The 23,273-nt window shown below is 44.8% G+C and overlaps 1 protein-coding gene and 1 pseudogene across 1 annotated transcript in view; one reads left to right on the top strand and one right to left on the bottom strand.

Moving 5' to 3' along the window:
- OSBPL10 (oxysterol binding protein like 10) overlaps positions 1 to 23,273 on the top strand; it is a 215,765-nt gene that overhangs the window by 6,153 nt on the left and 186,339 nt on the right. The gene's annotated exons all lie outside the window — the stretch shown is intronic.
- On the bottom strand, positions 17 to 988 carry LOC138161478 (B9 domain-containing protein 2 pseudogene; annotated as a pseudogene).

The raw sequence follows: 23,273 nt of genomic DNA, 5'->3' as shown, positions 1-23,273 counted from the left end.
TTTTTTTGTATATATATATTCATATATTTCTTTCCATGAGATCACTCGCCCCCATTGTCATGGATGCCCCCGGAGAGCAAGGCTTTTTCTTGGTACCCCCCAAGGCTTCCTTAGGGCAGTTCCTGGCACATAATAAAAGCTCTGTAAGAGTTTGATTGATTGCAGAGGGCAGGAGCCTGGGGACAGACAGAAAAGAGGAGGGGGGGATGGGGAACTGGGGGCTGGGAGCTGGCCAAGGTGTTCAGCACTCAACCCCATATCGGGAAAAGTTTCTCAGGATCAGGGCCAGCTCCAGGTGCACGGTGCCCTCCGCCGCTGTGTGGAGCAGGTAGCGGTCAGCCCCGCTGTAGACCACATCACTGTGCAGAAGCTGGGGCCCACCGCCCATGAAGGCCCGCACCAGCTGCTCTCGCCAGTCACCCAAGGGGCGCCATGTCACACAGTCGAGGCTGTGGGCCCCAGGGCTGCTGGGAATGTGGGAGAAGCCATAGCCAGACAACTGGCAGCGGCCAAAGCTGTCCTGAGACCACACCTGCAGGTGGAGCCGAGGCCAGCCCTGTAGGCCTTTGGTGGCAAAATGCAGGTCAATTGGGTGAGACCAGTAGGCCATGTTGCCCAGCTGAGGGGTGTCCACTTGCATCTGGCCCTCCCGAACACCAGAGAGCAGTTTCCATGCTCCTCCAGTGTGGATGCCCCACTTGCAGAAGAGGCTGCTCTCGGAGAAGCCCGTTGCCCCAATGATCTGCCCAATTACATGGACCTCCGCCATGGCCCCACAGAGAGAAGAGAAATGTCGTTAAAAGCCCAGGAACGCCTGGAGTTCAGCAGTCACCAAACGGCCGCCTGGACTTAGACATAGCTCTGGGCCTGTTTCCTCATCCGAGAAACCTGAAGACTTCGGACCGGTTGGCAGGCTGGACGGTTTCCGGTGCCTGCTCCGGCCGTTGCTCTCCTTCCTAACCCTTAATGTGTCCAAAAGTAAAGTGGGTGGTCTGAGGAAGCTCTGGGTTTCCCCTCTTGAGAGGTCTTCCCTCTCGTTTGGTCAGATGCAGGGGAAATTCTTATTCTAGACATGGGTTGGATAAGGGGACCTATGAGGGCCCTTCCAGCCCTGAGACCCTATGGGAGAGCTAGGAAGGAACCTTGAGTTATTAAAAAATCAGGATTGGCAGCTACTAGTCTGTAATGAGTTTGAGGGGTTATTTTGGGGTGTTTTGTTTTTGAAGGGTATCATACCTACACAGAACTCTCTATGTAAACCAGTCGGCTCCCTTAACATGAACTATTGCAGACTAGCTGCTTTTTACTTTGTTTCTTAAGCATTTGACCATCTGAACTCACGACTCCTTCCTCCCCAAGAATGATGCAGATCTCAAGGTCTCAGGGATCTCAAGCCAGTCCTGGCTTCTAATTTTCCCACTTCTTTACCCCATGATCTCCTGTGTACAGACTTTCAAGAAAGATCAAGTCAAACATGCTGATTTAAGAGATAAGGAAATTTCGGCCTTTGGAGGTGAGGGGCTTTGCCCCAGGTTACAAAGGTAGGAAGCCACCAAGGTGTGGGATTCGAACCTGGGTCCTTTCATTCCAATTCCATCACTCTTTCCACCAGGCTAAGGCAATTCCCATCTTTTATTCCCTTTACCTTGTGGGTTTCTGCTACAGGCTGTGTTTTCTCTGCTGGAAATGCTTTCTACTCCAGCAGTCCCTGATGGGAGCCTTGGAAAGGTTCCCCATCACCCTTTCCTTTTTTCCCCCCATCTACCCTTAAACTGTTGCTATGGTAACAGCCACCTTTCTGTAGGAGAACTTGGGTTGCTAGGCTGATTCTTGAATGGGATCAGTGTGTTCATCTGGGTATACCAGCCAAGGGCCCTTAGAGTGGGAGTGGAGGTAGGTTAAAGTGGATTTTACTGAGATGTGAATTTTAACTATATTTGGTGTTCTACCTGCCTGTGGAGGTATTTAAGACTAAACTGGGCCCCCAGGTCTGGGCTCTTCAGGGATTCTGGGATTAGCTGGAAGATGAGAATCCAGACCTTTTTATACTCTTAGGATTCCTTGATTCTTTGTTTTAATCTCTTTTAAAGATTTGGGAGTTACTCCCAAATACTTCTTAGTCACTTACTGGCATTTTTGCTATTTTTTCTAATGAATAGAATTCCCATTTTAAGGTTTATCTAATATGACAGCCCAAGAATTGACTTCAGCTATCCAGGGATATATTTGTATATGGCCATGTTGTCTCTCTTGATAGAATGTAAGCTCTCGGAGAGCAGGAATGTTTTCTTTTTTTGTTCCTGTTTTATGCTCCTCGTGCCTAGCAGAGTGCCTGCAGCATTTTAGGCCAGGGCCTCTTACCTGGGATCCATCAACTTTGTTTTTGAAAATTTTTATAGTTTCCCCTCATTTACATGTAAAAACAATTTTTGACATTTGTTAAAATTTTTAGTTCCAATTTTGTTCCCTCTTTCCCTCCCCATTCTCCTTCCTTGAGAAGGTAGGCAATTGGATATATATTTACATGTGTGCAGTCATGTAAAACATATTTCCATATTATCCATGTTGTGAAAAAACCCCACCCAAGAAAAATAAAGTGAAAAATAATATGACCCTATCAGTTCTTTCTCTGGAGGTGGATAACATTTTTCATCATAAGCCCTTTAAAATTGCATGAACTTAAAAAAATATTTTGATAACTGTTTAAATGTAATTTATTTCCTTTGTAATTTTACATGTTTTATGTATTTAAAAACATTCTGAGAAGGGGTCCTCAGAGGCTTGACCAACTTGCCAAAAAATGACACCAAAAAGGTGAAGAACTTTTGTCGTAGATGCTTAATAAATACCTTCTAATTGATTGATTGGTCTTCTGGAGATCTGACCTTAACAAATAGGCTTTCTTGCTCCTTATTTCTCATTCCTATCCCTAGCTTCTCAAGGTAGTAGAGACACTTAATAATGTAAGGAATTCTTTGAATCAATCCTTACTTATATTTCATTTTGTTTTACCCCAATTTATATCCCTTATAACATTAAAAAACATTTCAGCAAAATCAGCCAACACAGTGTTTGCTACATTCTGTATCCACAGCCCCCACCTCTCTACTAAGAAGAGGGAAATACATGGCATCAGTTTTCTTGGACTCATCACTATAATTCATCAGAGTGTGGCAGCCTCTAAACGCTGCTCTCCTTTATGTCGTTAGGTGTGATTGTGTAGCCATTGTGTATCCTGGTTCTGCTCTCTGCATCAGTTCATACAAGTCTTCCTCTCAATTCCTCATATTCTTTATTTCTTACAATGCAATGATATTCCATGACCACTTTTTGTTAAACCATTCCCTGGTCATTGGCACCTACTTTTCTTTCCAGTTTTCTCCTTGACCACATATTAAGAGGGAGTTAATTTCTTTGGTCCATGGCCTGGGGCCATGATGAAGACATACTGTGGGTCTTACACAGAGGAGTCAGAAAAAAATTTAATGGCAACAGACATCTCCTGGAAGGGGACAACAGAAATGATCTTGGGAGCTTGAGTTCTAGTAATGACCCGCTTAGTCTGGCTCTGACCTGATGTGATTTAGGACCAAAAACTGATTGTAAAAATTTAAAAATGGCAACCTCCCCTTCTTGTCATTAATTTGTTTTTTGATAACTCAGACAGTGTAGAACTTTACTTGGTCACAATCCAGAAAGAAAATACTTAGATTCTACTTAGATGATGATGGCGATGGTGATGGTAGAGAGACAGCCCAGACAGCAGATCTTGTAGCCAGGGCAGCCTGGGTTCAAATCTTGTCTCTGACAGACACTGATATTGCCACTCAGGGCAAGTCCATTAACCTTGGTGCCTCAGCCAACTGTCTAATACTATTTAGGGGCGGAGTAGTTGCTGATATGAACTGGTAGAATTAGGAGAGTCAGTTTCTTCAGTGGGAGCGCCCCGGGGTTAGTGAAGTTTGGGGGTCCAAATGAAAACAGCAAAAACTATTCCAATCAAGAGGCATTTACCTCTTCTCTGGTCTTTTCAAAGAAACTTGGCCAGGTCACCTGGTTGTAAGGAGCAGAGCCTGGATTCACCCTTGCTTTTTCTACCATCCCAGCCACCTCCATCCCCCAATTTAGCAATGTCTGTATTTGAGTTCAAATACTTAAGAACCCCGGCTCCATTGTGAGCTTGGGCAGCCCAGGAGCACAGCGTGTTCAGCCTGGCTGGTCCAGCGGCCGGGGAGAAGCTAACGGGTAACCTTGAGGCCTGGTTAGGTTCCCTCTGCACTGATCTGGGCCAATGTGTTGTTTTTTATTAGTCTGACTAAAGTGCTTCTATTTGGTTTTATGGGAAATCTGCACTTGATACCTTTGTTCAAAATGTTCTCTAATATTGTTACAGTCACTGCTTTCAAGGTGAATTTTCTGTAAGTGGAAATTTTTAAGTGTTAGTTTCTGTGATTCTAGGGAACCCCATGAAGTACAGGGAAATGGTATTAAAAACTGACGCACTCTCTTCTCCTGAATTGCCGACAGATGGCCGGCTGGTTTGACAGGAGGGACACCTGATCATCAACATGTGTTTCAGGAAACTGATATGTGTGTAATGCCAAGGGACAGCGTCCCCATCTCACCCACTGACTCTGGTGGCAATGTGCAGTGTAGTCCTTGAACCAGAAGCTTAGACTGACGTGTCCCCTTTTCCTTTTATTCTTTGGCACTTCCAGAGGCCGGGCTGACTCTTTCTCTGAGTCCCTGACTCCCCAGCCTGGCATTGAGAGCCCCCTGCAGTCTGGCAGCGATCCCCCTTCCCTGATGTACTTCATGTCCCCACAGTCACTGACTACATTTTCCCAAGCTTTGAGCTGAAACTCGGGCTCCTCAGCCTCTCTTTGCTGGATCTCACATCTCACATGGTGTTAATCCAGGACTGGTTATATTTTAAAGTTGAATGACTTCAATTTCCTAGACTTTTTTTTTGAGTGTCCTTAGCTAGAGTCTAATCTCTGCAGATAAGTTGGCCAGAGTTTTGGGCCCTCAAGTCTTACCGCTGAAATGGGGGCCTTTTCCCTGGGCAAGTCACTTAATCTCTTGGAGCACTAGGCAGTCCTCTAAGAGCCCAGATTACAGAACAGGTGTGAACCTGTGTAGGTCGAGGGGAATTCCCTCTACTTTGTTTCCCTGCTTCCCTTACCTGAGGGTTTCCTGTGTCTGTTATATTACAGGTACCGTCTGGGAGACCCTCCGGATACAAAGAGAAAAACAATATAGTCCCTGTAGACAGGGACTCAAAATATTCTTCAGATGTTATGGTTTGGTCTTGGTATTTCTGGCATCTGGTATTGTGTGCTGGTTGGTTGATTAGTTAGAATATAGTATGAAGGGTGATAGCTCTAATAAGATGGGGAAAGAGATCAGAGAAGGGAATGCGTCCCTGGGAGACCAGGATTTTGAGAGAGAGTGCACCTAGACATAGGGAACTACTTATGCAAGTGTGTGGAGGTGGGAGACAGAGTTTGCATTCCAGGAATGGTTAGTTCGGGTGGGAGGTGGAGGGTGGGGGGAGGAGCTTATGGAATGTATGGGAGGTTTATTGGGAGTCAGATTTTATAGACCCATAAATTCTAGGTAAAGGGGTTTTGTGTTTCATTCAGTAAGCAGTGGGGATCCAATGAAGATTTCTGAGCAAGGGAGTGGGCATGGTCAGACCTTAGGAAAATATTTTGGTATCTGTATGGAGATATCTGATTGGAGAGGGGAGACATTGGAAGCATGAGGTCATTGATGGAGGTCAGCGGCCACATGAGCAGGGAGAGGTGGTGGACATGGGCTTGCCATGACTTGGCTTTGACTGACTGGGATGTTAGGAGTAGGAAGTGTCAAGGATGAGGTTATGGTTGGGAATCTCCAGGTTGGGGAAGAAGGTGGTGCCTTCCAAAATGGGGGAGACTCCAGGTCCTAAGATTCTGAGCCAGCTTCCTTGTTCCTTCTCTTCCTCACCTTTGTGCTGTCTCCCAGTAGAAGGGATGTTGCTTTAGGCTGTGGAGGTTCTCCTTTCCCCGCTCTGTGCTTTCTTGCATAGCACTCGCCATCTTCTCTGGCTGTCTCCCATGCTTGGGATGCTCTCTCTCCCTCCCTCCCCTTCTCTGCCTCCTGGCTTTCCTGGCTTCTAACTCAGTTCCCGCCTTCTGCAACAAACCTTTCCTATTCCTTTCCTACTGGTGCCTCCTGCTGAGATCACGGCCAGTTTTCTCTGTATGTTTGGTTCCAACATACTGGTTTACATGTTGTCGGCCCCAGTAGTCTGTGAGCTCCTTGAGGGAAGGGCACTTTTTCCCTCCCCTCTCTTTGAACACCCAGCCTTTAGCCTAGAGCTTGGTACACAGTAAGTGCTTTATAAATGCTTCTTGACTTCCATCCCAGCACCTAGCATATGGAGCCCTGCACATAGTAGGCATTTAATTCAGTTTTTGGAGTGTCCTTTGGTTTCTGTTTATCCAAGAAACCACTACTTTAAAAAAAACACTAGAACTCTAAATTAGCTAAAAAATTGAACATTTCTGTAGAGACATTTAAATTCCTCTGTCCTATAATTATACTAATAATAATAGCTAGCACTTGATAGGTTTTTTTTTTTTAAGCAATTGGGGTTAAGTAACTTGCTCAAGGTTACCCGGCCAGTTATTTCTGGGTGTGGTGCTGAGTATCTGAGACCGGATTTGATCCAGGTCATCCTGACACTGGAGCCAGTGCTCTTACTCGCTGAGCCACCTGGCTGCCCCTTGATAGTGTTTTAAAGGTTGCAAAGTGCTTTATATATGTATCAATTGGTTCTCATCACAACTCTGTGAGGGAGGTGCTATTACTGGTCCTGTTGTATAGGTGAGGAAACTGAGGCAGGTGGATTAACTAAATTGCTCAGAATCATGCAAACTGACTCACCTGAGAGGGCCCAGGACTCTATCCACTGTGCTACCTAACTGTCCACTGGAGTGACCACTGGACCCAGGTTGAGTTTATATCCTTGTGTTGTTATTTTTCAGCCATCTCAATTGTATCGGACCCTTCGTGACCTCTTTTGGGGTTTTCTTGGCTGGAGTTGTTTGTCATTTCCTTCTCCACCTCGTTTTGCAGATGTGGAAACTGAGGCAAACAGGGTGAAGTGACTTACCCAGGATCACACAACTACTAAGTGTCTAAGGGCCTTTGCCACTGGCCAATTATTGGACCTTCTATAGACCAGCAGAAGCCCACTCAATGCATCCATCTCTGCTTTCAAAGTCGAGAATGATAACCTGTTCTTAGGCTTGCCAGGCCTAGGTTATTAGGTTATATATAAGAAGTATTAGAAACTTGGGGGCATCATATTGTGCTCTCTAAAATGAACCTTGGTGATCTCCTCTAACATAATAAGCTTTTAAAGGGCTCTCTGAGTGAAGAGGGAATGACAGTGGCCTTCCCAAAATACCTTTGACCGCAGCGCCATTTTGGAAATTGAGTCCCTTTGTGTGATGTTCCTTTTAGAGTGTCCCTTCCAAACCTGAGACGCCTTCATCGATTAAGACCTTCAGCCCGGAGCCTTGGCCTCAAGATCACATTGGCAGACTTTTTCCAATTTAGGAAGACTTGCTTAGAGCAACAGCTGTAACCTGACTTCTTCCTCTGGCAGAAATTCTAATCTCTGACTGTTAGAGCCTGTTGTCGTCTGGCTTTTCACATTTTGTTTCCTGTTTCCTTTTCCAGATTTTAGTAGGGCCCTTCCCTGCCTCCCTTTTCCTCTTTCCCCCTCTTCCCTTCCTTTTTCCCCCACCCCATCCCCAGCATTGGACCATCTCATGTTTACCAGGAAAAGAAAGATGTAGCAACCCTGATTATAGCTTGTAACATTCTGTACCTATAGCTCCCCACCTCTCTGAAGACAGGATGGAGCTATTTGGCAATATATGTAAATCTATGATTCTATGATCTTGTTTTAAATGTATGACATGAACCTGTAACTCCTATTCTAGAAGAAGGAATCTCAAGAGGCAATCTAGGCCAACCTTTAATTTATTTTATTTTTTCTTTAATTTTTATTGGTATTTTTTAACCTCTTATTTCCTTTCCCCTACCTGAACCATCTCCTGTAAGAAAGAGGAAAAGCAAACATATTCCCCAAAACTGATGTAGCCAAACCCTCTGCCCCTCCTCCCCCACCACACACTTTGCCACACATCCACCCCATACACCTTGGCTGGTTGGGTTCCTTGAGAAGGGAGGATTTGCCCAGTGTATTCATTTTACAGATGAGGAAACTGAGGCCTAGGGACATTTGGTGACCTTGTCACTTATGGTAGTAAGCATAGAAGGTGGGATTTTAATTTGAGAGCTGGAGTTCTTTTCTTGGGAACACAATGGTTTCTGGTACCACAAAAGCCTGGGGAGAGGCAGCCACAGCTAGGCATGGTGGTGAGGGTGCTGGATTGGGTAGTCTGGAAGACCTGGCTTGGCTGTGTGATCCTGGCCAGACTCTCCTTTGTAGGCCTGAAATTCCTCATTTATAAAATGGGGCTATGGATATTTGTGCCATCTGCTTTGTAGGGTGGTTAGGATGCCAGATGAGATAAAAGCCAGAAAGTGCATACTGTGAAAAGCCTGGAGGGCTGCTTAAGGGCCAGTTATCTTCTATCTTGGTCAGGCCTCAGTTTACCATTTAAGCAACCTGCTTATTGAGTGAGTGACTTTCCTAATTCAAAGGGACTGGTTCATAGTTCCTTTGAAAAGCCATTTTCTCAATAACATTTCAGCCTTCACTGGTCACTAAGATAATAACTACAGCTTTCCTTTTCTCCTGCTGGGGAAGGCTTAAGAGACTTACCAGTGTGTTTTATTTTTAAAATCAGAAGCTTTTTATCGATGGATCAATGGGCAAGGGTCTTGTCAAGGTCTCAGACACAGTCTGCGAGTTTAGATGTGTAAGTTGGCCTTCCTTTACAGAGCATTAGAGTAGAAGAAATCTAATGAAAAATCTAGTGTGAAGTGAATATCGATTGCTATTTTCATTTAATCTTCGATTGCAATTTCAGAGAGATCCTCCCAGAAAAATCTCAGAGTTCTTTGGCCCCTTATGCAAAAAATCTTACTTATGTATCCTAATGGTCAAGGGTGGTGGTGGGCTACCCCTCCTTGGAGGTCTCTAGGCAGAGACTCGATGACTCCTTGTTGAGGACACTATAGAGGGAATTCCTCTTGGGCATAGGCTGGATTAGATCAGGAATTCTTAACCTTTTTTTCTATCATGGACGCTTTTGGAAATCTGATGAAGTCAGTAGACCCCTTCTCAGAATGATTTTAAATGCAAAAAAATCCCCACATAGGATTACAAATGAAACCATCTATCTTGGCATGCTGTTGTCAATATGTGTGTGCAGGTGAACATATGTGTGTATACACACAAACACATATGTATATAAAATCCAAGTTTGTGGACCCCCTAGTTAAGAACCTTGGACTTGATGGCCACTGGGATCCCTTCCAGCTGTCAAATTTTGTGAAGGAGGCTTTGATCTTGGTCACTGGTGATGGAATTTGGCATTTCATTCTTGCCTGGCCTGTGAGTTGGTGAAGTGGGCAGTCCTTGCAAAATGTTTTTTCATTAATTCTCATGATGGGCCTTGTGGCCAAGGTACTAACTATTATTATCCTTATTTTAAGGCTAATAGTAGCGCCTGAGGCTTGTCCAGGGTCACAAAATTTAGGTGGGCCATCTCCTGGAGAATAGGTGTAGTTTTATTCTTTGTAACCCTGGTGCCTAGCACATATAGTAGTTGGTTAATAAATGCACTTGATTGATCAGAGATTTAGAGCTGGAAAGGCATCTTAATGGCCCTCTAGTCCAATCCTCTCTTCCTAACAGAGGAGGAAACAGGTGTGGGTAGAAAAATTGAGTCCCCACTAGTGTGCTTCCCATTTACATAGTCACAATGACACCTTTGACCCTTGGAAGGAAAAAGCAAGAATAATAATGTAACATTTACTCAATAGAAGGCAAAAGCAGAAATAATAAAAACATAACAGGCCACCCATAAGCTTTCATCATACTCTCTCCTTGGTTTGTTTAGAAGTAGGGTGACTGGCAAAGCCTAGGATCTTGGGGTTATAGTTGCCTCATTAATGTTTATTGACTGATTTCCCACCTAAGCAGGAATACCCTGTGCTTTAGCTGACTGATGAGTAATGAGGAAAAAATGGGAAACACAGTAGGTACCTAGCTTTCCTCAAGAAGGAAAAAGGACCTGGTAGAAAAGAGACATTGGGCTATATAATTTCTCTACCTGTGTTGCTGGTGTTAGTGTTTCAGATTGTGTGTGTGTGTGTGTGTGTGTGTGTGTGTGTGTGTGTGTGTGAGAGAGAGAGAGAGAGAGACAGAGACAGAGACAGAGACACAGAAAGTGCACAGATTGACTTGTTAGGTAGGAAGCATCGTTGCTGAGATGTTGATAGGTTGGTTGACCGTAAGTTGAGGAGGACCCACTCTTTGCAAAATAAAGCAGCCTGAGTATTGTGCCTATGTTCTGTGGGCTGGTATGTGGCTACAATGAGGGGTTTGGCTAGATTGTAAAGTGGAAGGAGCTCTCTTGTTCTGGATCATCTCTAGTCCTTGTTTTTTAGTTGCCATTGACGCTGTCACAGGTCTATAATTGGGGGTGTGAGTCAAAAGTCATGGCTTTTAGTATCATTTTTATCTCTGTCTTCCATAGGAGTCAGGTTGGACTTCATTGTCAGCTGCTGCTGACCCCAGCGGAGACTAGGTCTTGGGTAAAGTTGTGGATTTCTGGGTAGCCAGATACTCCAGAGTTTTTAGGAAATAAGAGTTTGTTTTAAAAGTAGCTGGGCTTTAGGGTTCTCTAGCTATCTTGTTGGAAGTGTCAGTAGAAGATGTTGAAGGCCTGGGTTCTAACTGTGTGGCCTTGGATGAGCTTCTTACTGAGCTTGGCTCAGCTTTCCCAGCCCCCTCAGGATTGTTGTGAGAAGCAGATGGGATAGTGTGTGTGCTAAAATGGAAAGTATTTCGGATACCTAGAAAGCTCTGTATCAATGGGAGATGGTGTCATCACTGAGCTTTCCTCTTGGGAGTACAATGCAGGTGGCTGGAAGGCTAGACCTCAGGAAGACCTGGGTTTAGTCCAGCCTCCATGCTTGCTACCCTGGGTGAGAGAGACATTGCACCTTTCTGGGCCTTTGTAAAATAAAGGGACGCAGTCTACTTCAGAAACTCTAAATCTCCGATCCTAGGCTTTTTTCTAAAGGCATTGTGAAATAGTGAGTGTGGTAATATGATAATAATAGCAATTATGTAGCGCTTTGCAAAGTGCTTTATATATGTAATGTTTTATGGGGATTTAAGATCTTCTTGCGCTGATGGAGCCCATTAAGGGAAGCTTGATTAAGGGGAGGCTTGTTTTTCAAGAAGGCTTTCACATCTTTTGTTACTTTGTAATTAGGCAGTGGGTCATGAGAGTTGTGATGCCCTCTGTGTCTCTCTGTGTGTCTCTCTGTCTGTGTTTCCCTTCTGTCTCTTTGTCTCTCTGTCTCTCTCTCTCACCCTATCCCCCCACCCCCCCCAGCCAGGTTAGCATTTTGTTTCGGGGCTCATTCATTAGAAGAGTGTCCTTGTGATTTGACCAGGTGAGATTCTGGGGAGCTGTTAAGGAGCCCCCCTGGCTTTGAAAAAACCGAGATGTTGGTGCTTCTCTCTCTGGTAACTATGTATATATTGCCTTGGTCAGACAGTTGGATTTGTCTGATTTCTCAGACACTTAGAAGCCCTGTCTGTTGGTTTTTATTTCTCTGCTTGTATTTCTTCTATTTTCTTTGTTTGGATTCTCCCTCAAGTTCAGGGTGTTGACTTTTCCCCTAAACTAAAGAATGTAATTTTTAAAAGATTGTTGACCCCTTGAGCAGCTATCTTTCTTAGTAAAGAAAGATAAGAACCTTTACTAGCAGCCATCCTGTGTATACCAGTGTGGTTGCTACTATAATATATTATCTCACTTGGTCCTCACAAATAACTCGGGAGGTAAGTGTTATTTACCAGATGAGGAAACTGAGTCAGAGGTTGTGACTTGGTCTGAGACAGAATTTGAACTGAGACAGAATTTGAACTCAGGTCTTCTCAGCTCCAACCTTGTGGCACCTAGATGACTTATAGTACCAGACTTGGAGTTTGAATCCCATCTCTGGTAGCTTCCTGACTGTGTGACCCTGGGTGAATCACCGATTATTTGGTTTTCTCATATGTCAAATGGGGATGATAATAGCACTCACTTCTCAAAGTTGTGAGACAATATATGTAATGTGGTTGGGAACTTTAATGCCCTCTCTAAAGGTAAGCTTATTATTATTCCTGAAACTCTAGGCAAAATTCTGGTTTCATTTACCCTTTGAAGCCGAGATTCAGCATCAAGCCCCTTAGTTCCTGTGAATTTGGAAAAGTAATTTTACAGTTGAATAAATCAGACTTTAGGAAGGGATTTTATTCTTTTATTATTCACTGATTCATTTGCTTTATAGAGAGACCATGATTTAAGTGGGGCTGACCTTTGAAATGTCTTTGAACTAGACCCAGGATAGCCCCACTACTGGGTGAATCTTGGCATTTTGTTCTCTCTCCTTGGGGTGGAGGGTTTTGCCAAAAGAAATTAAAATGGAGAGATGCTAATGCTAATCCAGCATTTTTATTAATAATATTAATAATTTATAATTATTAATTTATTTATTAATAAAGAAGAATGTGTGTGTAAGCAACTTATACTGCCCTTGTTGGGGCTTTGGGGCTTATTCTGGGGTCCTGCGAAATTTATGGAAAAATATGGAAAGGACACACAAAAGCTTCAGAATTAAAAAAAACAAACACACACCAAACCCAAACAATCCTCCAGACTTTTGTGCCCCTTGGATTTCCACCATCTGTCTGTTGTTCTGAGACTTATCAAAGGTCAGATTTATTAGGGGCTTCTGTGAGAAATGAAAAAAGAACTGAGGAGTCGGAGAGAGCTCATCCAAAACCCTGGGTCCTGATCTGTATTAAAAGATGATAGTGGGAGATCATATCTCTGAGTGTATTCATTGCCTCTGATACGTAGGGAAAAGACTTGGTTTATAAGAGATTTCACTGGTAAAATTACTTTGGTTTTGAATGAAGATGCCATCTGAACAATTTCTTATTCACTATCTCTAGCCATCCTTTTGATTGTGGGATGACTGGTACATTGGTATGAATTGTGAATTCTAGTGATTGTCATTATTGAAGAGTTCCCCCCAGGTAGCTGGGCACCTTCTCTGCCACTTTGAGCCTTAACGGAGTTCCATAAGGGGTCTTGTGTGGTTAATTAAATCACTTTCCCAGGGTCATGTGGCCAGTGGGTGATTAAGGCAGGGTAAGGTGGACCAGCTCTTAGGTCCTGCTGTCTCTCTCATTTCTCATTCCCTTACTGGTCACTCCACCTTTTGAAGCACAAAATTACCTGAAGACAACATCAAGAGACAATTAGCTGCTCTATTTTGGGCAGAGAGAGATGAGGTACCAGGAGATGTCTGGATAAATGAAGTTTCCTACTGCCTAATGGTATCATGCTTCTGTTACAACTGGATCGTCTGTTTCCCCAACTTCTTGTCAGTTTCTTGTTACTGTATCTGATGAAATGTCTCTTCTGATTATTGACGTCGTTGATCTGCACCCAAACGTTCTCCACTGCTCTCCTGGTCCCTTGCTTTCAGAATGCTTTCTTAACACACCATGCTGCTCTCTTCCCATTGCCCTCTGCCCTTAGGTTTGACAAGTCCTGGTTTGGTTTCTTTTTTTGTTTGTTTTTTTGAACAAGATAGAAACCCTTTCAGAGCTATGTTCCACTCTTGGGGCTCATCCTTTCAAGCCTCACTGTTACCTGTGAAGTCAGTTCTGCTTCATCCATTATGGCTCAAGTTTGCTAGGTTAAATTTCAGTCTTGATACTTCAGACCTTGGATTTTATTTTTGCCTTCTTTCTTGGATGTTGTCTTCTGCGACCTTCAGTCTTCTCTGATTATGAGTACTCTCTGTACCATCTAGCTTGGAAAACAGATGGGCAGTTTTCACCTTTTAAATTTAGAGCCCTTTGCATTAGATTTGCAAGATTTTAGAAAAATGTGTGTGTGTGTATACACATATAAGTGTTTATTAGGCACCTACTAAGTACTAGACTCTGTGCTAAGCAGTTAACATTAGACAGGGCTTGGAACGTTTTAAGTGGCCAGTAGTGAGCTGGCTAGTTGGGTGGGCATGTTGAGATTGTGAATGGAAGGAAGGTGTAATAAGATAGGGACCAGATACCTGACAGCTGAGGCCTTTGGATGCCACAGGAGGTTTATTTTGTCCTTGAGGCCATAGGGAGCCTTGGAATTTTTTGGGTAGGAGAGTAGCATCTTGAGACTGGCTTTAGGGAGATCACTTGGGGGGGGTGTCTTAGAGATGGGGAGCAGTGGAGATACAGGGAGACCAATTAGGGAGGAGGCTGTGTCACTGGAGCTTTTGGCTGGGCAGTGAAGAGAAGGCTCCTGGCTCTGAATCCTGGCCCTGCCCCTCACCTCCATGTGACTTCACCTGGTGGCCCAGTGACCTCTGGGGATGACCATGCTTCAACAATGCTCTTTCATGAAAGAGCCGATTGGCATTTGGACTGGTGTAGCATTAAATGTACAAGTTAGTCTGGGTACTACGGACAATTTTTACTCTGATTTTCAGCTAAACTAGCCCTCCGGTCATTCAGGTCTTTATTTCTGTCAAAATTGTTTTCTAGTTGTTTTTGTATTTATCTCTTGTTGATTCTGGGTAGGCCACTGCCCACCCCTCTGATACTTGTTATCATAAATGGTATTTCTTTATTGATCTATTTAAAAAAACCCTGTAGATTCTTTTTCTGAGTTTATCCTGTATCCTGCCAAAGGATTGAGGTAATCCATTTGTCTCTAGAATTTTCTAAATATAACATGTCATTTGCAAATAGATTTTTAACCTGTTCTCTGCTAAAACCTTTTTTCTTTCTCTGCCTCCTCTTTTAACTTCTCTCCCTTCCTCCCTCCCTCCCTCCCTCCCTCCTTTCCTTCCTCTCTCCCTCCCTCCCTCTTTTTTCTTTCTTTCTGTTGTTTCTGTTATTAATATGATTTATTATACTACTAGTTTTTCTAATGTGCAAGAATTCCTGAATCCTTGGTATGAAAGTTAACTTGGTGGAATTGTTGTCTTTTCAAAAAAATTCTGTATCTTTTAAAAGATGTGAGAATTCACGATTACATTTGCTAAATTAGATTTGTCTTCTGCCATTGTGTTACATTATTTCCTTAATCAGCACCTCCTCCTTTATTCTCATCTTCTCCAACATTTAACAGTGACTTCCCCAAGCTTAACTCTTTATTAGTCTTGCTCATTTGTCTTTTTCCCTCTGCTCCTCTTCCCCACCACACCTTAGTTCCATCGTTAAAGATAGGAGTTTTATTCTGGGATTGCTTCATTCTTTCCTTTCTCCTATTTTTGGTTTATTTTGCTGTTCTGTTGCCTTTTCCCCCCCAAGGTATCTGAATCACTCAGTGAGTAATTAATAGACTACTATAGTTATATAATATGAATCCATAAAATGACTATATTTTCTGAATTTTTATAGAGAAACCATTAGTTAATCACAATTTTAAATTTTCTAGTCTTTTGTTGTACTTATGTTTTTTTTTCCAGGCGTTTTCCAAAGGTTTAAAGTGTCTTTATCTCTGTTTTCTTCTTTTTCTTTCCTTCCCCCCACTTTCTAGTCTTCCTTCTTTCTCACCTCTTTGGATTTTGGAAAGGATCTATCTCTCTCTTATTTGAACTCTGTTTCTTGAAGCCAAAACCAGTTCCACAGGTGAACCTTTCCCCGAGAAATGATGGAAGTAATTTTGTTTTTTACATAATCACCTTATGTTTTCAAAAATGAGCTTTGCTGGGAGGCTTATTCCAGGTTGTGGCCTGTGTTTCTCACTGTTATCTGAGTTCCAGGCTTTTCTGTCATTTTTCATTCTTGTGGAAAAGTCTTTGCAAACCTGAATTGATGTTTCTTGATAAATAGCAGTTTTCTTTTGGCCACTTGAAGCATATTCCCCCCTGTTTGATGATGTATTTGGGCGATTGGAAATTTTGTGTTCTTCTGGGTACTCTGTAAATTTTTGGTACTTCTGGTACCTCTGGGACAAGCTTGTTCATTTCCTTGAAATAGACTGGACAGGGTTTTCCTTCATTCTCCCCTCATCTGCCCCATCCTTCTTTATTCATAAATCTGTTTTCTGTTGAGTTATTTTATGGGCTTGATTTGCTTTGGGATCCTTCATTCTGTCATCTTCCTAGATATGCCGTGATAATGCTGTGAGAAATTAGGGGGAGCAGACATCCTGTCCCACCAAGGAGAATTAGGTATGACTTTAGGTAGGGGAATTAAGTAGGGGAAGAAATGAGCATTTATTAAGCATCTACTGTATTCCAGGCACTTTGCTAAGTGCTTTACAGTTATTATCTTATTTGATTCACACAATAGCAACTCTGGGAAGTGGGTGCTGTTGTGTTCTGGCTGAAGTCTGTGCCAGAGAGCGAAAATGGGTGAATTTGTAATCAGCCTGGAAAGACCGTTGGGGACCAGCTGTCCAAGAGCTTTAAAGAACCACCAGAGGGGTTTGTAGGAGATCTTCCTGTATATACCAGGATGGATTCAGTTCAAAAAGGCTTCACACACATTTCAAGAATAGGTCTGTCATTCACTAGTCCTGATGGCTACAGACCAGCTTCTGGAACAGGGGAGTGGCCTGGTCAGACCTGTGGTCTGGGAGGAAGGACTTGGCATCTCTGCAGGGTAGATTGGAGCTGAGAAGTGAGGGGACCGTTTAGGAGGTTGTGACCACAGTCAGCGGGTCAGCTTCTTGCTAGGCCCTGTGCTAAGCTCTGGTGGCAAAAGCTGTGTGTGTGTAGGGGGGGGGGCGGCGGAGAGAGGAAAAGGAGGGAGACAGAGAGAAGGGAGGGAGGAGAAAAGTGCTGAGGTCCAGTGGGGTGCCCAGGTAATTAGAGAAGGGCTAGGAAATATCATTTGTCATTATTTTAATTTTCATTTAAAAATTTTTTTTACAAATTTCCTCCCCATTTTTCCCCTACCAACTGCCCCAAAATAGCAGTGTCACAGGATATTCCCTCCTCCAATCTGCTCTATCCTATATTTTCTCTCATACCCTTTTGACTTTTCCAGTGGATCTCTATGCCCCAGTGCCTGTATATCTTATTTCCCAATTACATGTAAAATAGTATTAATAATAGTATATGTATGTATACATATATATATATATATGAATATTTGATTTTAAAACTTTGAGTTCCAGACTCATTCCCTTCCTTCCTTGTCACCCACCCTTACTGGGAAGATAAGCAGTTCAGTATAGGTTGTACGTGTGTGGCTAATGCAAAACAATAACATAGTAGATATATTGTAAAAGACTGACTGTATTTCCCTCTCTCCTATCCCACCTCCCACTTGTTCGATTCTCTACTTTGATCCCGTCCCTTTTCAAAAGTGGGTGCTTTCAACTTCCCTCCCCCCCAGCCTGCCCTCCCTTCCATCATCCCCCCTCTCTATTCCCTTCCCCCCCTACTCTCCTGGAGGGTGAAATACCCTATTTAGTGTGTATTTCATTCCCTCCCCAAGCCAAATTCAATGAGAATAAGGTTGACCCATTCCCTTTTGCCTTCCTATTCTTCCCCTCCATTGTAACCATTTTCCCTTGCCTCTTCTATATAATATAATTTACCCCATTTTGTCTCTCCCCATCTCCTCTCATTATATTCCTCTCACCTCTTAATTTCACCTTTTAAGTATCATCCCTTCCTGTTAAATTGGTCCTGTGCCCTCTATCTATGTACACCTGTAAACATATATACACACATTCACATATGTATTCATATGCCCATATACCCTCATATATATATTTCTATTCCCTTCAACTACTGAGAAAAGTTTCATAAGTTACAATTATTGTTTTTCCATGTAGGAATGTTAATAGTTCAACTTTGGTAAGCTCCTTATGATTTCTTTTCCCTGTTTACCTTCTCTTGCTTCTTGTATCTGAATGTCAAGTTTTCTATTCAACTCTGGTTTTTTCAGCAAGAACTCTTGAAAGTCCTCTATTCCACTGAATGACCATATTTTCCCCTGAAACACGATACTCAGTTTTGCTGGGTAGGTGACTCTTGCTTTTAATCCCAGCTCCTTTGCCCTCCGGAATGTCATATTCCCAGCCCTTCAATCCCTCAGTGTAGAAGCTGCCAGATCCTGGGTTATCCTGATTGTGTTTCCACAGTATTCAAATTGTTTCTTCCTGGCTGCTTGTAATATATTCTCCTTGATCTGGGAATTTTAGAGCCTGGCTATAATATTCCTAGGAATTTTCTTTTTGGGATCTTTTTCAGGTGATCAGTGGATTCTTTCAACTTCTATTTTGCCCTCTGGTTCTAAAACATCAGGGCAGTTTTCTTTGAGAACTTCTTGGAGGAGGATTTCTAGGTTCTTACTTTGATCATGGCTTTCAGGTAGTCCAATAATTTTTAAATTCTCTCTCCTGGATCTATTTTCCAGGTCAGTGGTTTTTCCCATGAGATATTTCACATTGCCTTCTATTCTTTCATTTGTTTGGATCTGTTTAACAGCATCTTGATTTCTCATAAAGTCATTAGCTTCCATTTGCTCCAATCTAATTCTGAAGCAATGATTCTCCTCATTGAGCTTTTGAGATTCTTTTTCCATGTGGCAAATTTGGCTTTTTAAGGCATTCTTCTCCTCATTGCCTTTTTGAGTCTCCTTTGCCATTTGAGTCAGTCCGTTTTTTAAGGTGTGATTTTCCTCAGTCAGGCTGTTGACTCTCATTTCATAATTTTCTTGCATTGCTCTCATTTCTCTTCCCAATTTTTCCTCCACTTCTCTTATCTGCTTCTTAAGGTCCTCTATGGCCTGTAACCAGCTCATGTTTTCCTTTGAAGCTTTTGGCGCAGGAGTTCTGACTTCACTGTCTTCCTCCTGTTCCATGCTTTGCTCCTTTTTGTCCCCAAAATAGAAGTCTAATGTTGGAATCTTCTGTCTGCTTTGTTTCCTTTGCCTGGTGATGTCACCCCTCAGTCACTTGACCCCTGGGCTTTTTGCCACAGTAGGACTCTGCCACCAGAGAGGGGAGCTTTTGTCCCAAATGCTGGGGTTTTCTCAGCTTCCGGAGGTATTAGATGGGTGCCCTCTCTGAGGTCTCCACACACTCTGGCAAGCTGGACACACACCCCAGGACCTCCACCCTAGACTGCAATCCAGATCCAAGCAGGTTAAAGCAAGAGCGATTACCCCTCAGACTGGTGCTTGGTCCCCCTACACTCTGCAGGCCAGGAGCTGAAGCTGCCACGTGGCACTGGCTGGCTGTGCCTTTGGCTCAGGGGCTTCTTGCCTCAGGGGGCAAAAGCCACGCACTTCCACTTACTGGGTCCCAAAGTCCAGACTGCACTGACCTCTCACTTTGTCCTTTGCATCTATGTGTGGATAAATCTGGAAATGGCCACCGCTGCTGCTGATCTGGAGTCCCTCCAGCGGGTGGTGGCTGGTCAGGCCCACCCTGGGGCTAAAGCCTTGGCTTGGCTCCCAGAGTGCTGCGCTGGCTGATTCCTGCTCGCCTGCCAGGCTGTCCTCAGCGGGAGGTTAGCTTCTCTGTGTCATTTTGTGGGTTCTGCAGCTCCAAAGTTTGTTTAGAGTCCCCTTTTACATGGATTGGGGAAGGTGGAAGCCAGAGCCGCGGGGAGGTCCAGCTTCTCTTCTGCCATCTTGGTTCCTCCCCCTTCCCATGAGCATTTTAATTGGCACCTTTTGGAGACACGATGCCTTAAAGGGGTGACTCTGATGGTGGAGATTTCAGGCACTGTGACTGGCCCTTGTCAGGTAGATCCTTGATCAGGGCCCCCAAATTGCCCTTGTAGACACTTTGACCACATATAGGGCCTGACCAGTTGCTCATCTGCTACCTTTACAGATGAGGAAACTGAATTACCCCAGTGGTGACCTGCCTCAGGCTTCAAATCTGAAATCCGACTTTTTTTAAGTGGAAAAGAGCTTCCGTCTTGTGGTCAGGAGACCTGGTTTCTAGACCTTCATTAGCCTCACAATTTTAGAGTGGTGCAGTGTCTCTGCCATCCATGTGGGCTTTGACTGGATGACCTCGAAGGTCCTACACAGCCTCAGGTCTTGGCATCTTTGAGTCTTGGCTTATGCTGTCCTGGAGAAAGGACATGATGTGCACTGGGACCAGGGAAGCACATTGGAGCCCCCCCTTCTTCTTACACCCACAAGTGGCTTTTGAAGCTTGTTGTGCCATTCTGAAGGGCTGAGACCTGGTCACGGATTGCAGTCTTGGGAAGCAGCTGGACAGCACCTTAGGTCAGACAGCCTGGGCCAGAGTGAGGCAGCAGGGGGCTGGAGATGGAGGCTTTTTCTTCCTCTATTCCCTAGCTATATTTTTTGGGGAAAGTCTTCCTCCCTCCTTTTCTCCCTTCCTTCCTCTTTTCCTTCCCCTCTTCCTTCTCTCCCTTCCTTCCTCCTTCCTTTTTTCCCTTCCTTCCTCCCTTTTGCAGTCCTTCCCCTCCTCCCTCCCTTCCTTTCCCTTTATCAGGTGCCTGTAGGATGCCATGCCAGGCAGGATGGACATCCCAGTTTTCCATCTGTCTTGGGTGAGTATGGCAGATGAACAGCTGGACCTAGGTTTGGGCCTGAGGAGGTGAGTGGGCTGGATCACCCCGGAGAGATGACCTCGCACCTTTGTTGATCCCAGGCTGCTGTCGGGCACACACACCATCTTTCTGACTCTTCGTCCCCCCTGTTGTTTCCTCCCTGTTGGACTTCCCCGTTCCAACCCTGGGCCTCAGTTTCCTCATCTGTAAAATAGGGAGGTTGAATGAGATGGCCTCTGACGGCCCCTTCCAGCCCTGGATTTTTGTTCCTATGGTACTGTCCTTTCTGGCTCTAGATCTTGGGTCCTGGGATCTGACTCTCTCGGGATGCTCTGCATGGCTGTGACTCTTGGCACCGTCCCATCCCCTGCAGCATCACCCGTGCAGGTGACTTGGGCAGTGTAGAGTCAGGTGTCCTGGACAGAGGTGGCAGGAGGGCTAAGGCCGCAGTGCAGAGGCGGCAGGGAGGTCTTGGAGCAGGGACCAGCACACTTGGGCCTCAGGCTCTCCACACCTTACACACACTGGGCCTCAGTCTCCCATCTGTGTAGTGGGGCTCCTCATGGCGCCGACTCCCAGGGCTGACGTGAGGTCCTGCCTGTGAAGGGCTTCCTCGACCTTACTGGGCTGTGTGAGCATCAGCTCTTGTCCTGTGTGACGCCTACAGTTCATCCATCTGCCCCTCCATTTACGGGGCTGTTTGCCTCTGTTTGTCCGTGCACATCATTCACTCATTGACTCATTCATTCTGTCTTGATCTGTGATTGCCTTGATTGAGGGGCTCCCAGAGAGGTGGTGTGTCACAGAGGGCAGGATGCTGGGCTTGGGAATTGGGAAGCTCTGGGTTCAAGTTTGGCCCTTGATATGTGTCCCTGGGCAAGTCACTGTCCTTTCTATGCCCCAGTTTCTTTATCTGTGAACTGAGGGTGTTGCCCTCAGTGACCTCTGAGATCTTTGCCGGTGCTGAGTCTGTGATCCCATGACATTTCCTCCCCCGGGACAGATTCCCCAACTTATAATCTGAGAGCGTCAGTCGGAAGGAGGACTGAGTGGTCGAGTGACTTGTCCAGGGTCACACAGCCAGTGTATCCCAGACTTGAGATCCAGGTTTTCCTGACTCCAAGGCAGCTTTCTTCATCTTCTGTGCCTGGTTGCTTTCCACATTTATCCCTATTTACAGGGGAGGGAACTGAGGCTCCAAGGGAGGTGCAGTTATGTACTGCTTTAAGGTTTGCAGAATGCGTTTCCATCTATCATCATACGGGGTCCTCACAACAGCTCTGTGCGTTGGTGGAGTAAACATTATACTTGGTTTTACAGATGTGTAAGTGTCTGGGGCAGGATTTGAATTCAAGTCTTGCCTAGGGTCACATGACCAGTTTGGTACTGAGATGAGATTTGAACACACATCTTCCTGATTCTGGATCATTGCAGCCAGAGTGCTGCCTTAGTGGTCCCTGAAACATTAAGAAAGGTCCCTCTTGGGGCAGCTAGGTGGTAGAGTCAGGACCTGAGTTCAGATCCAGTCTCAGGCACTTCCTAGATGGGTGACCCTGGGCAAGTCACCTAGTCCCGATTGCCTCCTTCCTCTCCCCAGAAAAAGGTCCCTTGCATATGGACCAAGTTCCCTGGGGATGCTTTCTGGAAGGGTGTGTAGAGACCTGCAGTGCCCAGGGTGGAGATGGGGGAGAGCAGGGTGCCTGCTGACATGATATCACAGTAAATAAGTGTTTTTATTTAAATCCCTCTCCTCCTCCTGTCCACAATATGTCCTGTGGCATCTGTTCATGTAAATCTGGGACTCGTGGCTGGATTTAGGACGCGGCGTCTGTTTGGATATTTAGGTTAGAGACCAAAAAAAGCCCCTTGCCCGGGAAGGATTTACATCCCATTGTGATGTGGGAGGCCCGGGCTGATTCTGAAGTTTCTGAGTGTATGGTGGAGTAGGGCTCAGTAAGTCGTGACAACTTATGGGCCCCTAACAAGTCTTAGCAGATGGTGTGCTGGGCCTGGAGTCAGGAAGACCCGAGTTCAAATCCAGGCTTAGGTGGTTACTGGTTATGTGGACCTGGACAAGTCATCTATCCTCCGCCTGCCTCAGTTTCCTCATCTGTAAAATGGGGATAATAAGAGCCCCTACCTTCCAGGGGGGTGGTGGTGCGGATCAAACAAGATATCTATAACAGGGCACATAGTGGGCTCTTCGTGAATGCTTCTTGGCGCCTTACCCTGTATAGTGTTAGAAATGCCATGGCGTGGGCCACTTCTGGACATTTTCCCCTTTTTTTGGCACTTGGCCATCCCGTCTTTGGCTTCTCCTTTTATTCTCTAAGTTTCAGGTGCTAGTGCTTTGAAGCAGTAAGAGCCCAGAACAAAGGAAGGGTGTTGAGGCAGCGGGTGGGAGCCGCCATGCCTACTGTCAGGGATGCTTCCCTGGTAGCAGAGGGTTGAGGAGGCAGTGGTTGGAAGGCGCCGTGCCCGCTGTCAGGGATGCTTCCCTGGTAGCGGAG

Source organism: Petaurus breviceps, unplaced genomic scaffold, assembly GCF_028583685.1.
Source record: "Petaurus breviceps papuanus isolate PSGF00001 unplaced genomic scaffold, PetGlider_PUasm1.0 185, whole genome shotgun sequence".
Lineage (NCBI taxonomy): Eukaryota > Metazoa > Chordata > Mammalia > Diprotodontia > Petauridae > Petaurus > Petaurus breviceps.
The sequence above is the reverse complement of the archived record's forward strand: the minus strand, read 5'-3'. Positions and strand labels throughout refer to the sequence as shown.